At 34.5% G+C, this 15,960-nt stretch overlaps 1 long non-coding RNA gene across 2 annotated transcripts; it reads right to left on the bottom strand.

The window, feature by feature from the left end:
- Window positions 1-11,316: 11,316 nt before the first annotated feature.
- LOC131040222 (uncharacterized) lies at window positions 11,317-15,351 on the bottom strand. 2 transcript variants are annotated; one of them, XR_009358380.1, is made up of 3 exons: window positions 15,189-15,351; window positions 13,101-13,415; window positions 11,317-11,721 (listed from the first exon to the last, which is right to left on the bottom strand). It is a non-coding gene; the product is annotated as an uncharacterized LOC131040222 (long non-coding RNA). The 2 variants fall into 2 exon arrangements; XR_009358379.1 differs by lacking the exon at window positions 15,189-15,351 and adding an exon at window positions 13,802-14,385.
- Between the last annotated feature and the right edge of the window lie 609 nt (window positions 15,352-15,960).

The raw sequence follows: 15,960 nt of genomic DNA, 5'->3' as shown, positions 1-15,960 counted from the left end.
AAAAGCCCTTAGGACTGAAGTGGTGCATGAATTAGAAAATCTCAATCCTAAAGAATCTAATCCATGGCCCCCTTCAGTTCCGATGGAAACCTCTCCTAATGTACCCAGTATAGATAATTCAAACTCATAAATTCCCCTGGAATTAGAAACAACATTTAACATGATTGGGATCGATAATGAGGAAACTTTAAGGCCGGAAGAGGCTACTGAAAAAATTCCTCGTTCAAAAAATTCTAGATTCGATGGAGGGGGAAGTTGAAGGGGAGATGGATTCCCCCCACGATAATCCACAAATTCCCCTTATGATAGATGAGTCTAGTTGTGTTGAGCTCGAGGATTCATTTAAGGAATGTTCAATGTTGGGGATCAAACAAAAGTTGCCACAGTAAAGAGAATCCTAGTTGTGCAACAAAGGGAAAGAAAAGAGGTAGGAAGTCTCTTGTAGAACTTAGGACAATGGATGGGTTGGCTAAAGGCCAAGGTAAACTCATAGCCTTTTTTGATGCAGGGAAGGGGAAGGTCCTTCCCAAGGAGGCATGCATATTATAAAGCGGAATGTTAGGGGTTTAAAGGCCCCTAACAAACAACGTTTAATCAAACACTTTATTTTATCCTGGAAATTTGACATATTGATGCTCCAAGAGATAGTTTTCATTAGAGGATGCATATCAATTTAGTAAGAAAATAGGAGTTTGGCAAATTGACTTGGTTAAGGCGGATGGTGCCTCTGGGGGTCTAATTATGATATGGGATCCTAGACGGGTATCCTCTGACCCCTTGTTTAGTAACAAACATTGGATGGGTGGAGTTGTTAGGAGTACCTCAAGCAAACTCAGATTCTTGTTTATCAACATCTACGGCCCCATCCCAGACAATAAGAAAAGGGTGGTCTAGAAAGAGATTAGCAATCTCTTTAACCTACATCCTGATAATCATTTCATTATGGGGGGAGATTTCAATGCCATTTTAGACATGTCAGAAAAAAGCGGGGGGGGAAGGGGTTAGTAGACTCCCTCAGTCCATGAAAGATTTCAAACAATGGGTGAGTATTAACAATCTCATGGAAATTAAGGCTAGTAACGATAACTTTACATGGATTAATAGAAGGTCGGGCTTTAGCCACATTGCTTAAAAGCTTGAAAGATTCCTCTATAAAGGAAATCTGATTGAATTCCCTCATACTATGAGCTCACACATTGTTCCTGCATCAAGTTCGAATCACTTTCTAGTCCACCTTTTGATTGAAGAGGAGAGACATCCTTCTATATGCCCCTTCAAGTTTGAAAAGATGTGGATGTTAGATGAAAATTATTTTAGTTTGATTTCTCAATGGTGCGAAGAGCATTTCATAGGATCCAAAATGTTATGTTTTATATCTAAGTTGAAATCTATTAAACAAAAACTTCTTCTATGGAATAGAGAAAAATTCGGAAACATGTTGGAAGATAAAGTTAGGCTAGAAAAGGATCTAGCTGAGCTTAATGACAGAGTAATCAAGGATGGGATGAACCAACAAAGTTATCTTAGAGAGAAGGAACTTTTAGGGCAGTATTCAAACATTTTAGCTAAGGAAGAAATCTTTTGGAAGCAAAAATATAGAGAGAACTGGTTGCAACATGGAGACAAAAACACTAAATTTTTCCATAACAATACCAAATCAGAAGGAACATTAACAAGACCTCTCTTATCAAGGATGGGCATGGTTGCATCATTAATGATCCCAAACTGATAGCCCAGGAAGTTGTTAATTACTTTATGGAAGTTTTGAATAGTTGGGACTCTTCTGATTTAGGGGCTCAAACTACGGTGCTGGAAAGCATCCATAAGATTGTAAATGAAGCCCAAAATCAAATGTTAAACAACAAGTTCACAGAGTCAAAAATTCTCACTGCATTAAACCAATTGCACCATGACGAATCTCCTGGGCCTGATGGGTTCCTAGCATGCTTTTTTCAAAAATGTTGGCACATTCTTGGGAAAGATTTGGTAGAGGTACTAGAGGCCTCAAGAAACTCAAGAAATATTTTGAGAGAAATTAATTATACTCTAATCACTCTCATTCCCAAAAAAGAAAACGCTTCACAGAGTCAGAAATTCTCATTGCATTAAACCAATTGCACCATGACGAATCTCCTGGGCCTGACGGGTTCCTCGCATGCTTTTTTCAAAAATGTTGGCACATTCTTGGGAAAGATTTGGTAGAGGTACTAGAGGCCTCAAGAAACTCAGGAAATATTTTGAGAGAAATTAATTATACTCTAATAACTCTCATTCCCAAAAAAGAAAACGCAGAGGATTTTGATGATTATAGACCCATTTCATTATGCAACACCATTTACAAAGTATTAACCAAAACATTGGCAAATAGACTTAAAACAATAATACCCTGCATAATTTAGGATGAACAAACTAGATTTGTTTTAGTTAGGTCAATATTTGATGGTATTATTATAGCACAGGAAAACATTCACTCTATCCAACAAAATCATCATCCAAGAATGTTGATAAAATTAGATATCAAGAAAGCCTATGATCAGGTAGATTGGAGGTTTTTGTGCAAGTGCATGGAAGCTTTTGGATTCTCAAAATGGTGGATCAACTTAATCTTTGAATGTCATCCTGGTCCCAAAGTATTTGTTCTGGTAAATAGCTCACCTGAGGGCTTCTTTAATATTTCTAGAGGGCTTAGACAAGGAGATCCCATCTCTCCTTTCCTCTTCATCATTATGGCATAAGCTCTTGGGAGGTCTATATCTAAAACAAGATTGAATCATTAGTTAAGCAGGATTAAGGTCACAAGTGATATTGAACCCATTACTCATCAACAGTTTGTAGACAACATGATGTTAATGGGTGAAGCAAGTATAGAAGAAGCACAACAATTTAGAGACATTCTCAAGACTTATACCAAAGCTTTTGGACAACTAGTAAATAATAGCAAATCTGAAATTTTCTTCTTTAACACTAACCCATGAATTGAACTAGCTATATGTAGAATCTTGGGGTATAACAAGGGTGTTTTGCCCTCCAAATATTTAGGAATGCCTTTAGATAAAGGTCAAAGGAGAACAAACATGTGGGATAACATACTTAAAAAAAACTGATCAAAACCTAGATACTTGGAAAAACAAATGGCTATCTTCGGCAGGTAGGCTCACTATGATAAAATCAGTTTTATCTACCATTCCTATCTATTAGATGTCCTACTTACAACTCCTTAAGGGCATCAATGAAAAACTAAACAAGAAACTAAGAAGCTTCTTTTGGAACGGTGCTTCTGATAAGCAAAAGATAGCTATGATTGCATGGAATAAGATTTGTAGGCCTGTGAATACAGGGGGGTACGAGATTGAAAGATTTAAACATGCAAAACAAGGCTCTAGGAGCGAAATTGGTATGGAAAATGTATAAAGAGCCTAATCTCAAATGGGTTAAAATATTGCAATTCAAATATCTAACTAGTAGTGACCCTAGTTGCATCTTTAGGATGGCTTCGCCTCCGAAAGGTTCTAGGATATGGAACTTTTTATTAGATTGCAAAGAGGTCATCTAGGACAAGCTTACTTGGGATATTGCAACTGGGGATGAAGCCTTGTTTTGGGAAGACTCTTGGGGTGGATACTCGACCCTTGATTCCTTAGGATTCAATGAGCAAGTAATAGCATGACTTAAGGAAGAGTGGGGACCACATCTTAAAAATTATGTAAATTTTCCCAAAGGGGACCCGGCCTTGGGATGGGAATGGAAATCATTGACTGAATCTAATCTTCCTGACCAAGATATTGAAGAGATTGCTAGACATTTGAGTAGTAGAAACCTTTCCTTCCACCAAGGTAGGGATAAGTTAGTTTGGGCAGGATCCAAAACTGGTTCCTACAAAGTTAAGGATGGATACAAGTTGTTGCAAGAGAAATTAGCCTTACCTAGAACTGATCTCCCAACTCGATTATGCTGGTCTAAAATGGGACTCCCCAAAGAAGGATCCTTTGCTTGGGCTGCTCTTCAAAAGAGAATCCTTACAACTGACTGGTTTATGAAGCTTGGATTTGAAGGCCCTTCTAGATGTTCTCTCTGTGGAAATGATAGTGAAACAGTAGATCATATTCTGCTGAATTGCCAATATAGTAAAAAATGTTGGGACTGGTTATGTGAGAGCCTCAGTTGGTACTATCCAAAGCATAATGACCTTCTTAAATGGTTCCAGGGTTGGCCCTCTCAAGATAACATAGGAATCTACAATATTATTTGGAATATTGCCCCTTCAATTGTAATATGGGAGATTTGGAAGGAAAGTAATAGAAGAATATTCAAAAACAAATCTATGAATGAGATCCTTTTAATTAACAAAATAGAAGCTTCAATTGTGGAAGTAGTCAATAGTAGACTCCTACTAATGCAAAAAACTGATGCTAAACTCTCTAGATGGGATGAAATTATCAAGGGAAAGTGGCATGGTCTCAAAATCCCTCCCTTTATAGGCAAAGGGGGTTCGGGTAATAACAGTATTAGAAATCAAGTTAAATGGGCTCCCCCTTCATTGGGATGGCTTAAGCTAAACTCCGATGGTGCCTCTAGAGGCAATCCTGGCATTGCTGGGATAGGTTGTGTGATCCATAATTCTGAAGGTCAAGAGATGGCGAGTCTTTGCAAACCAATAAGTATAGAAACTAACAATATGGTGGAGATTCAAGATCTTTGTGAAGGCTTGATTATGGCTAAGGAATTGCACATTAAGAATTTAGAAATAGAAGGGGATTCAACCATTATTATTAATGCTATCAAGGCAGGCTCGACCCCCAATTGGAGGCTTAATAGCTATCTAAGTCTTCTCAAAGCTTTTGACAATCATTCAGTGAACTATATCTACAAGGAAGGCAACAAAAGGGCTAGCTTTCTGGCCAATCTAGGGGCGGATGGCCAGTTTGTATCTATTTGCAAACCTCCCTGAATGAATGTTTAGTTATCTCCTATAGTCCTTTAAGGGGTAGATTAAGGGTCTTATCTGTAGCATTCTTTAGCATGAACTGTGGGATATAAATCCTTTTATAGAAATTCTTATACCCTCACTCAGGTTCCCTTGTTCGGATAATGTAACCTTTAGGTATCTTACTGCCCTTATTTCCTATGTTTTCTTTGATTTTTTTATATATATTGAAATTTATATATGCATATTTATATTCATACAATATATATACATATACATATATAAGTGTGTATACATATACATATATAAGTGTGTACACACACACACACACACACACACACATATATGTATGTATGTATGTATGTATATATGTATATAAATACACACGCACACACACATACATACATACATACATACATACATACATACATACATACATACATGCATACATACTATATACATACATACATACATATGTATATATGTATGTATGTGTATACACACACACATATATATATGTGTAAGTATATATATACATATATATATATACATATTCATATACACATACATATATGTATATATATATATATGTATGTGTATATGTATATGTATGTATATATATATGTATGTATATATGTATGTATATATATGTATGTATATATACATATATATATACACATATACACATATATATATTTGTGTGTATATACATATATGTATATATATGTATACACATATACATATATATGTATATGTGTGTATATATATACATATATATATGTGTGTGTGTACATATATACATGTATGTATATGTGTGTGTGTGTGTATATATATATATACATATATATATGCATGTATACATATATATATGTACATGTATGTATTGGTGTATATAGAGATATATACATGTATATATATGTGTGTGTGTGTGTGTGTGTGTGTGTGGATATATATACATACATATATATATATATATATATATGTATGTATGTATGTATATATACACATATATACATACATATATATACATACATACATACATATATATAAATATGTATGTATGTATATATATATATATATATGCATATATATGTATATATATACATATATATACATACATATATACATACATATATATACATACATACATACATATTTATATATACATACATACATACATACATATATATATGTGTGTGTGTGTGTGTGTGTGTGTGTGGCATATATATACATGTATATATATAGATTGAAATATATTATCAAAAATATATTATATATATGTATATACATATATATGTGTGTGTATGCATTTATACATATATATGTATATATAGGCATATATGCATATATATGCATATACACATATATATGCATATATTGGCATATACATATATATGTATATGTATATATATATATATATATATATATATATATATATATATATATATATGTATATGTATATGTATATATATATATGTATATGTATATATATGTGTGTGTGTGTGTGTGTGTGTGTGTACACACACACATATACATTTAAACATTATACATATATATTATACAAATCAAAGAAACGAGACTCAGACTCGGCAAGGCCGACCTGGACTCGGACTCGGGACTCGGAGTCAGATTCGGCTGGACTCGGGAAAGTGAAAAACTCAAGAAATTTAGAGATTTTTAAAGATTTAAAATTTGTTTCATGCACCCTTTATTAAATACACCTTAAAGACACAATAACATCATCAAACTTGGCTCATTTGATTACATACACAAGTATACATCAATCACATAAGTATAAACGCAAATTGTAGGTGAAGGAAATGACAAACATAGATTTATAAATATTGTCAAATGTATACAATAATACAAAACTCATGGAATAAAAAATCCATGTTATCATATGATCATCATCAAATGTTCCATACAAATACCAAAGGTAAATACAACTACAAGCCTATGGCTGAAAGGAGCCTGCACCCTCCGGCCCTAACCCCCCGCGAAGGCATCTAAGGTAGGTCTTGGATGATTCGACAACCATAGCCGCTCCTCGTGACACCATGCCATGCTCACCAATATCAGGAACATTTGTGTCACTATCTACCTCTGAATCTCCTGTCTCTGCTCGTGCTCTCCACTCCTCCTCTGCCATGGCTATAGTCTCAATCTCTATATCTACCTGGTCGATCCAATTAGTGTTAGACTCGGAGGTTAAATTTTCCCTACTTCTATCGACACAGTTTCCCTCCATATTTTTCAATGGGGGTTTGGGGGTAGTGCCCCCAGGGTGGGGTCAACGCATCAAGTGTTATTTTTAAATTGGCTGACATGTTGTAACCCTAATTTTTCTCATTCTGAGGCGGAGGTTGTAGTGAACAAAGATGAGATTATTCATTTTAAAAAAACTTTTAAAAATGCATTTTTTTTGGCCTTTTTTGGGCCTTGCTGTCGGCTGAGTTCCAAGCACGGGACTCGCCGAGTTTGGCGAGTTTATGCCAAACTCGCCCAACTTGGCAAGTCTAGCGAGTTTATGCCAAACTCGCCAACTCGATGAGTCTGGCAAGTTCGCCCCCTGAACTCGGACGAGTCCGAGTCCGAGCTCGCCAGACTCGGGGGGCATGAATTGTACTCGGACTCACTGAGTTTAGCGAGTCCTAGGCGATTTTTCGATCTCTAATATAAATAGATGTGTATATATATTTTCTTTATCTCTTAGTTTGCTTTCTCCTCCCTCCCCATTTTGTTCATCGGACGCTCTCCCATGTGGTCATCATTAGTCAGTATAATGTGAATTATGCTCTGTCCTCATCATTTCTTGTTAAGCACCAAAGGTTCCATATCTGAAGGGATGACACTTTGATTTGACCTTTCATATCCTTGATATTTCTATTATTACACTTGATTATTCTTCCCTTGTCATGTGTGGCATTTATGAGAATTTCTTTGAGAGCCTTCTGGACTTCCTTATTAACAAACTTTGCATTGGCTCGGGTAGATTGGTCTTTTCTAGGTTTTCTAATGGATTATTCTATCTGTATGCTACTCGAGGAAGATAGCAGAATGATGGCTTTTAAGGGTCGTATAAAACCTGAGAGATGGTGCAGAGTCTTGAATGACCTGGATGATCTTGTAATTAGGGTTGTGTCTATAGTGATGGGGGAGGAACATATGAATTATGAGTTTAGATTCAGGGTTAATTTTGATATCCATGCTACATTTGTAGTCATCCTGCTAGTGATGGGAATAGCCAAAAATGAGGCTATTCAGCTTTGTAAGGCAATTTTCAAGGAAAATTTGAGTGGTCTAGAGTTGGTTGTCAACAATATTGATGATAACCTGATGATCCCATACCTAGAGGATTATATGAAGCCGGGTGAGAGGATTGGTGATAGGACTGTGGTAAGATGCCCTATTCTGACCATTAAGGATGTCTCCTCTTTTGAAGAGAGGAAACCCATAATTGCTAGAAATATAGCTTTCCTCCAAAAATGGCTCAACTTGAAGCCTGCCTAGGGAACGAAATGGTGGATAGATTATATGGTTGAGGAAGGTTTTGTACCCCCTCCACACTTCCCTAATACTGAAATTGAAAGATTTCAAGTATTACCTCCGGTGATGATTAAAGCTTCCCATCTGTCTGAGAAATATCCCTCTTCACTAAAGAAGATGAACCGCATGACAACGGTGGTAACTGTACCGTCAACCTCTTCTGCGACCTTTCTTCCTCCACATGGGGATTGTGTTTTCAAAGATAGAAGCTTGAAGGAATGAAATTTTACTCAATATACTTTCTTTATATGTTATAAACTAAGTATATCTTAGGAAGGCCCCTAAGAAATTTTGATTAGGTCAGTTTTGTCAAACTTGGACATAATCCAAAATGGTCACTTGGCAATAGTTTTCATGGACATTTTGTAGCACTGACACTTGATGTGTGGACTCTACTTTTATAATTAGCTACTTATAAGTGCATTTCTGAAACCTGTTAATGATTTACATATTTGTAGATGGTTTATTATGGCTCATTTTAAATGAATTATGTCATCTCTATGGGGACCTTACTAAGTTCTGACCTATATTGATGCCACCTGTAGGTTACTATATACACACAGGTGGTATTGGTATTGGTTAGAAACCTTAGTCTAGTCTGAGCTATGGTTGGCATTGTCCTCTTCTCGAACATGTTCCTGGAGTAATATTTGTGGTGTATTTGGATGCCTCTGTTTAAATGCACTCTTGCCTTTTATGGTCCCATATGTTCTTTATACGTTATATACTTAGTATCCTGGGAAACCCCAAGAATTCCTGATCTGGTCAGTTGTGGTTATCTTGGATGCATACCAGTATAGTTTCTGGGAATCAATTTTTGGATATCTTGCAGCTCTAGCATTTGATAAATGGACTTTACTTTTATAAATAGATGCTTATATTTTCATATCTTATGTTTGTCTATTACTTACATTCTAGTGACTGTCTTTATATGTAGATGGCTCAATTTTAAATTAAATCAGCTCTGTGTATTCTTTTGGTTTTTATGGAGACCCTTTCAGAGTTTGACTCGTATATATGTCATTTGTATAGTAGTATGTACATACATGTTGGCATTTAAATTGATCAGAATCCTCAGTTTGGTCTGAGCATTGTTTGTATCTGCCCTCCTTCTCTACATGGTCCTAGGTATACTACCATAAATAAGCAGTGTAGTTGGATGTCTTTGTTTATATGAAGCACTCTCGTTGTATGGTTTCTCATAATATCTAACAGATGGTCTAGATTGTTTGGGAGTTGTTTTTTGGCTTCTGCTGTGTAGAGTGTTAAATCTAGTGGCATGGATATTGAAAGCTCGATAATCATGGAAAACTAAAGTAAGGAACAATTATGTGCCTTTCCAAGAGGACATTTTGGAGCGAGCCATATACTCTATGGCTTTATAAAACAAAGCTCTATTCAATTCTTGATGTAATGTAGCAAGTAGCCAAATTATACTGAAAGAGGAAAATCCCTCAAATTTGTAAATGTATTTTTGTATTGCTTATTCTTTTATGGGGCAAGACTGAAGGTTTTCTCCACTCGACTCTTTCCTACTAATGCCCCTAGTGAGCCAAGTTGTAATAGGTTTTCAAAATTAATAAAATTCTTTGGCTCTGGCCTTTTACCAATTAAAAAAAAAGTGAAATTTATTTTATTTAAAATAGACATTTATTTTATAAATATAAAGAAATCTAAAAAAAATCCTAGAAATTTGCTTCTATAGCACCAAATCTTTTTCATCCAATCATATTGTAGACAAATAATTTCTGATTTAAAGATATAAATTTTAATTTTATAAAAATCAAATTTATTTTAAAAACAAAATAATAATCACTTTGACTTTGTGCAAATAATCAATTAATTAGCCTTGTATAATAGTAATTGATATTACATTAATTAATTAAAATTAATTGAAATATCTAAAGCCTTTAATCATTCATAAGAAAAAATATAAAATAAACTAAAATAAATTGCAATGTAAATAAAATGTCAAATAGAAAAATTAAATAACACAATTTGCTTAATTTTCAAATTAAAGTTGAAAATTTTCATGAATAAATTAATTAGTTTTGAATCTTTCATCTCCTCCTTGGTATTCTTGTTCATTCTGATGATTTGAAACGTTGATGATAAAAAATTGGTATACACGATCCATTCCAGAAGCAAACCACTCAATATTAGCATGGATTATGGAAATCTGATAACATTAATCTAAATTGATTTAAAAATTTATTAAACTTTTTAATAAATTATAATAAAAAATTAAATAATTTGACTTAAAATTAAAAAATTACTTTTATATAAAGATGGCACATTTTTTTTAATCTCTAAATCAATTTATAAGACTTTCACACATTCATAAAAACAACAAAAATATTAACTTCCTCTGCTCTTTTGTTCTAAATGACAACAACTTTACTCAATTAAAGAGAGAGAGACACATAGATACAGAGAAATGGAATAATATGCCTCAACTATCCTGTCATGCAATTTCTTTTCATTGCTCTATAACTTGATAAAGAAAATAAACCAAAATTATTAATATTTTTAGTTTTCCAAACCATTGCAAAAAGAAAGAATTCAAGCCTTCATGTTAAGAACTGTTTTTCCTGGAAATTTGGGTATAAAACGCAAAATAGTCTACTTTTCAGACGACACATTGTAGTTATGTAAAGTAGAGATAATTAATAAATTTTGAATCCATGATTAAATGTTTCAAACAGGTACCGATCACTGAAATAGAAAGAATGCATCTGTATAAAAATAAAAAATTACTTACTATGAATGACTAAAAATCCCCATTCAAGCAAATTCACAGTAAAAATAGCGAGACAAATTTTTTTTAAAAAATGTAAACACAAAGGAAAGAAAATGTGAAAGATTTGTTTCCAAAGAATATGGAGTCACATTATTGAAAAGAAATCCTTTGACTGAGGGCTATGACAGTGCTGCTCTGCAGATTCGAACTCAGGACTTAATACAATATATGTACATGTATGTATATACATACTATGTACACACATATATATACACGTTGAACTTAAATTGTTGGTTTAACTCATTTTTATTTACTAATAATGATTAATTAGCTATGTATACAAGAATTAAGAGGTGAAGATTAAAATAGCAGTATACCTAGGTAATTGGTGAAGTGTAAGAAGGCAAAATTTTATGGTCGTGCAGAAACGTGAATGGTGAAAAGCATTTCAAGACAAGTGCCATGTCTTTCAGAAATAGAATACTGTCTACCCTGTCTCCTGCATTAATTGCTGCCAAAAACAGAACACCAAGTGCAAATTGCTCTGTCAGTCTTTTTGTCCACCAACTGCATATTAAATACACAGAAAAAATCCCACCATACATGAAACGTTGAAATCCATCCTATCCATATCTATTAATATAAAATCCAGATCAGAGTCATTTTAACCTGCAAAAATCCTAACCATATAAAAAGTGAAGGTATAAAAAAGAATCCAGATCAGAGTAATTTTTACTAATATTACTTAAACCTGAACCGTTACAGAGAAATAGAATGAGAAGCTATTCTGACCAGGGATATGGTACCTATCAGACGTATATACATTAAACATACGTTCCATAAATTGAAAATGGTCTCACAAAGACTAAGATGTGGTTGACTGCGGGTTGAACTTGAGATATGTAGGTATATGGTTGATATATGATTCTTTATTTTATATCTCGATATAGCTATAGATCAATCTGTTTGCTTAGGTTTATATGATTGATTTCAAATTGTAATAAAGAATAGCAATCCATTAAGTAAATGGGTTGATCCTCGAGGTCTATAATGTCATGTTGGAGAGGACCAATTTGGAAAGCTTGTCTGGGAATACATAAGAACAACTTTACCATCAATCTGAATTTTAGGAAAATGTTTATCTATAAATAGAATCTAGCTTGTGTGATTTCAATTTGCAAGTCTGGTTTTAAAGCTGTTTTGTTTTCATTGAAAATCCTGCTAATCATCTATGGTCATTTTGTTTTAACTGGTAATCCTATAGATAGTGAAAAGAAATCTTTTTGAGACATTGTGGGATGTACAAAAAACTATGACTAAATCAATGCAAACTGTGGCAGAGACAGTGGAAGAGATCATGAGATTGCACAGATCTCTTTCTTCAAGGCCCAGTAGTTTTGAGGAATTTGAAGCTTCCAAGTGCTTTGGTAAGGGATGTGGAGAGCGAAAAAGTAGTCTTCGATAGAAATGATTATGAAAGAGGAGAAGCCTTTTCAATTATTTGCAGTGTTGCGGGAAATGCAGAGGAACCTTGTTTGTATGAAGAAGCATTAAATATATATCATAAGCCTTCTAGCAAGTCAACTAGTGATGGTTTAGTTGATGAAGATGCTTATCTTTCATAAAATCAACCACTGAATTTTTTTAAACCTCAAAATAAATAGAATAGAATCAATAGATGCTTAAAAATTCTATCATGTTTAGATATGAAAATAGATGGACCACTGATATTTTTTTGTAAAGGTAACTAGTAACTTTTTTTTTATATTAAGTAAATAAATGTAATCAATAAAAGTATTATTAACTTAGGTGAATCAAAGGAGCTAGCAGATATAATAAACGATTTATAATACTTTAATCTGTGTATATGATCTTGACTTTTGTATCTACCTGCTGGATATATGCCCAATCCAAGTTCCCAAGTGATCTTGTAGCCTCTTGTTCTATAGAAACTGGAATTTTTTCCCCTGTGATCTGGCAGGCTTGAATCCTTTTCCATTGAATGTCAAATCCTGATGAATCAAGTTGAGCTTGTGCTTCAAGTTTCAACAGTGCAATCTAGAAGTATGTTGTCATCCAGTGAAATAGTACTTGAGACAAAAAGTATTCAAGTCTAGAAGAATATTGTCCAGAGGCTCTTGGGCTTGAACAGAACAACAATTCCTCAGTGACTTGGTCACTTCAGAACACCATCTAGCCTGTCTCCTGCATTAATTGCAGCCCAAAACAGAGCCATTGCTCCGTCAGTCTCTTTTTCCAACATTTGCAATACACAAAACAAATCCCACCATACATGAAACATTGATATCTATCCTCTCATTACATTCAAACAACAGAAATCCCAACTATATGAAAAAAAACAAAATTCATGCCGCACCATTCATTTCAGCAAATCATAACCGAATACACAATAAGACAAAGACAAAATAAAATCAGAAGCACAAATTTTATCAAAATAGGGATAGAAGTTTGCATGTGAATTGAATGCTATTAAATTCTCTAAGTAATTAATGTTCCTTCTGTCAACTCCATTGATATTTGCTTACAACATGGAAAATCAAAGTACATCATGGAAAACAGATATTGCTTACAACAAGCACGCAGTCAGCCATCTAGCTATTCAGAAGAAGCTAGACGAAATGAAGTTCATGCTAATGCAAGCAAAGTTTCTGGGTCCGTGCAAAATTGGGTGCATTGAGCATTCATGCAAGGATGTTCTCTGCTGCAAAGAGATTTAAATTGACAACTCAAACATCATGAACCACACTCTACGGTAGGGAGTTCTGAATGGTTGGCCTTCAAACAAAATCCAAAACTCAGAAGTAAACCTAAACCATCAATACGATGGTAAGAAGTAAGAACACAACAGGAAAAAATGATTATACCACAAAATAACATTGTAGGCACATTTAGGCAATGGTTAGAACTAATATGAATAGGCAAAATCAGGGATCATAATGAACCCTAACCTAACATATAAATATAAATTAAATATGCTCTCTCACCTTTTCAAATAGCACTAAAAAGTTTATTTATTGAACGACCCAACAGTACTCGAAGAGGCCATATTCTTAACCTTAAGATGGAAATCTCTAAACAAGCTTTAAGACTTCAATCTATTGAAAACTGCGTCAAAGAAATTCAACCGAGGGTACCAAAAAAATTCGTTCGGGGCAAACTAGGGGAAAGGACCTAGTAGTTGAGCATGTTCCAATTGTTGTGAGGGTTGTTGATACCTTTTGTTCCAAAAATTGAACAAATAAAACCTATTGTTTGAAACAAAAAATATCAATTTTTGTTAGGAAATGTACCAACAGTTGTTAGGAAATGTACCAATAGTTGTTAAGAAATGTACTAATATTGTAAAAAGTAACCAATCAAGTGATGCCACATCGGCTGCACAACTATTGGGGTCTCTAATGCACGCCTATTGGTCTCACTTTTTTTGGGGGCTGTTTTGGACACCTTGGCAAAAAGCATGCTGATGTGGCATCATATTTGATGATGTGGCCCTGAAACCTTAGTTATAAGCAGGGGACTTGCCAAGTAAGCTGCTGTAAAAAAATCGGAGTGATTCGAAATTTCCAAGTAGGATTTTGAGAAGCGTGAAGTTAGGGTGCACGACTACTGGGTCCTTTCCCCTAATTCTGTGGTCAAGATCAAGTTAAAAATACAAATACACGTTGAAATGTAGCGGGGCGTCACTCTATAATTAATAACTTATACTCTATAACTTTTCCAAATAACCCTAACGCTAAAGGTGAGTTGGTCTCAATATTTTATGCAGGCCATCTAGGGCTTGAAGCATTCACCAAAACCATATTCTGTAAGAAACTAATTCTATTCTTTAAGGCTGAAAAAGGTAAAACAATAAACTGAAGGTATAAAAAAGAATCTAGATTAGAGTCATTTCCAGTTCTACTAAACCCCAACAAATCCAAATGAAATTCATGGAAATTAGATCATTTCTAAACAGACCTCAGACACCCTCCAATGTATTCTGGATTCCAAACCTTATATGTGAATAAGCCTCTCTAACAAATACCCGACAATCTAATTCTAAATTTTAAACCATGTTCACAAAAACAATTCAAGATAATAGCAATAAACGCTTAGCAGGGCCAAAAATTCAGTCATAAATAATGATTTGAAAACCGAACAAAGGGTATAAATGAAACTGGTCTTAAATAAAATCAATCATATATAATCACATAATTATCTTAGAAATAAATCATTGATATAGAAGTCTTTGGGTGTAGATTTAACAATTGCATTGTTAAAAAGATATAGACAATGGTTGTAGATTTGAAACTTCATTTGTCCGCTTTATGTTAGGGGAAACGTGTATAGCCTAAAATTTATAAGGGGTCCATCCTATGGTTAAAGTTGCCTAATAGTTATGTAATGTCCCCTTTTCTAGGTGACATGAGATGAGTAGGGGTTGACCTACCATTCGAGTTCCCGTAGGTCAATGACATGGTTAGGGGGCTCATTCTGAGGGTCATGGAGCTTTGCATGGGCTCTGTGAGCCATTTTGGACCTTCAGACGACCATTCCTATTTTTTAGGGAGAACTGGCAATTGACTGAATGACCACCTGGGGGACCAAGGAGTAGAGCAGGATCCTTTTGAGCAGTTACAGGTGTTTGGAGAGAGGTTCCTACTTTTTAGGGAGATTCCCTACTTTTTAGGAGGTTGTGGCAGTTTCCATATTTGAGGTTCCACGGGACCATACCATGGTTTCAGTTTTA

Source organism: Cryptomeria japonica, chromosome 7 (genome assembly GCF_030272615.1).
Source record: "Cryptomeria japonica chromosome 7, Sugi_1.0, whole genome shotgun sequence".
NCBI classification, from domain to species: Eukaryota; Viridiplantae; Streptophyta; class Pinopsida; order Cupressales; family Cupressaceae; genus Cryptomeria; species Cryptomeria japonica.
The sequence above is the reverse complement of the archived record's forward strand: the minus strand, read 5'-3'. Positions and strand labels throughout refer to the sequence as shown.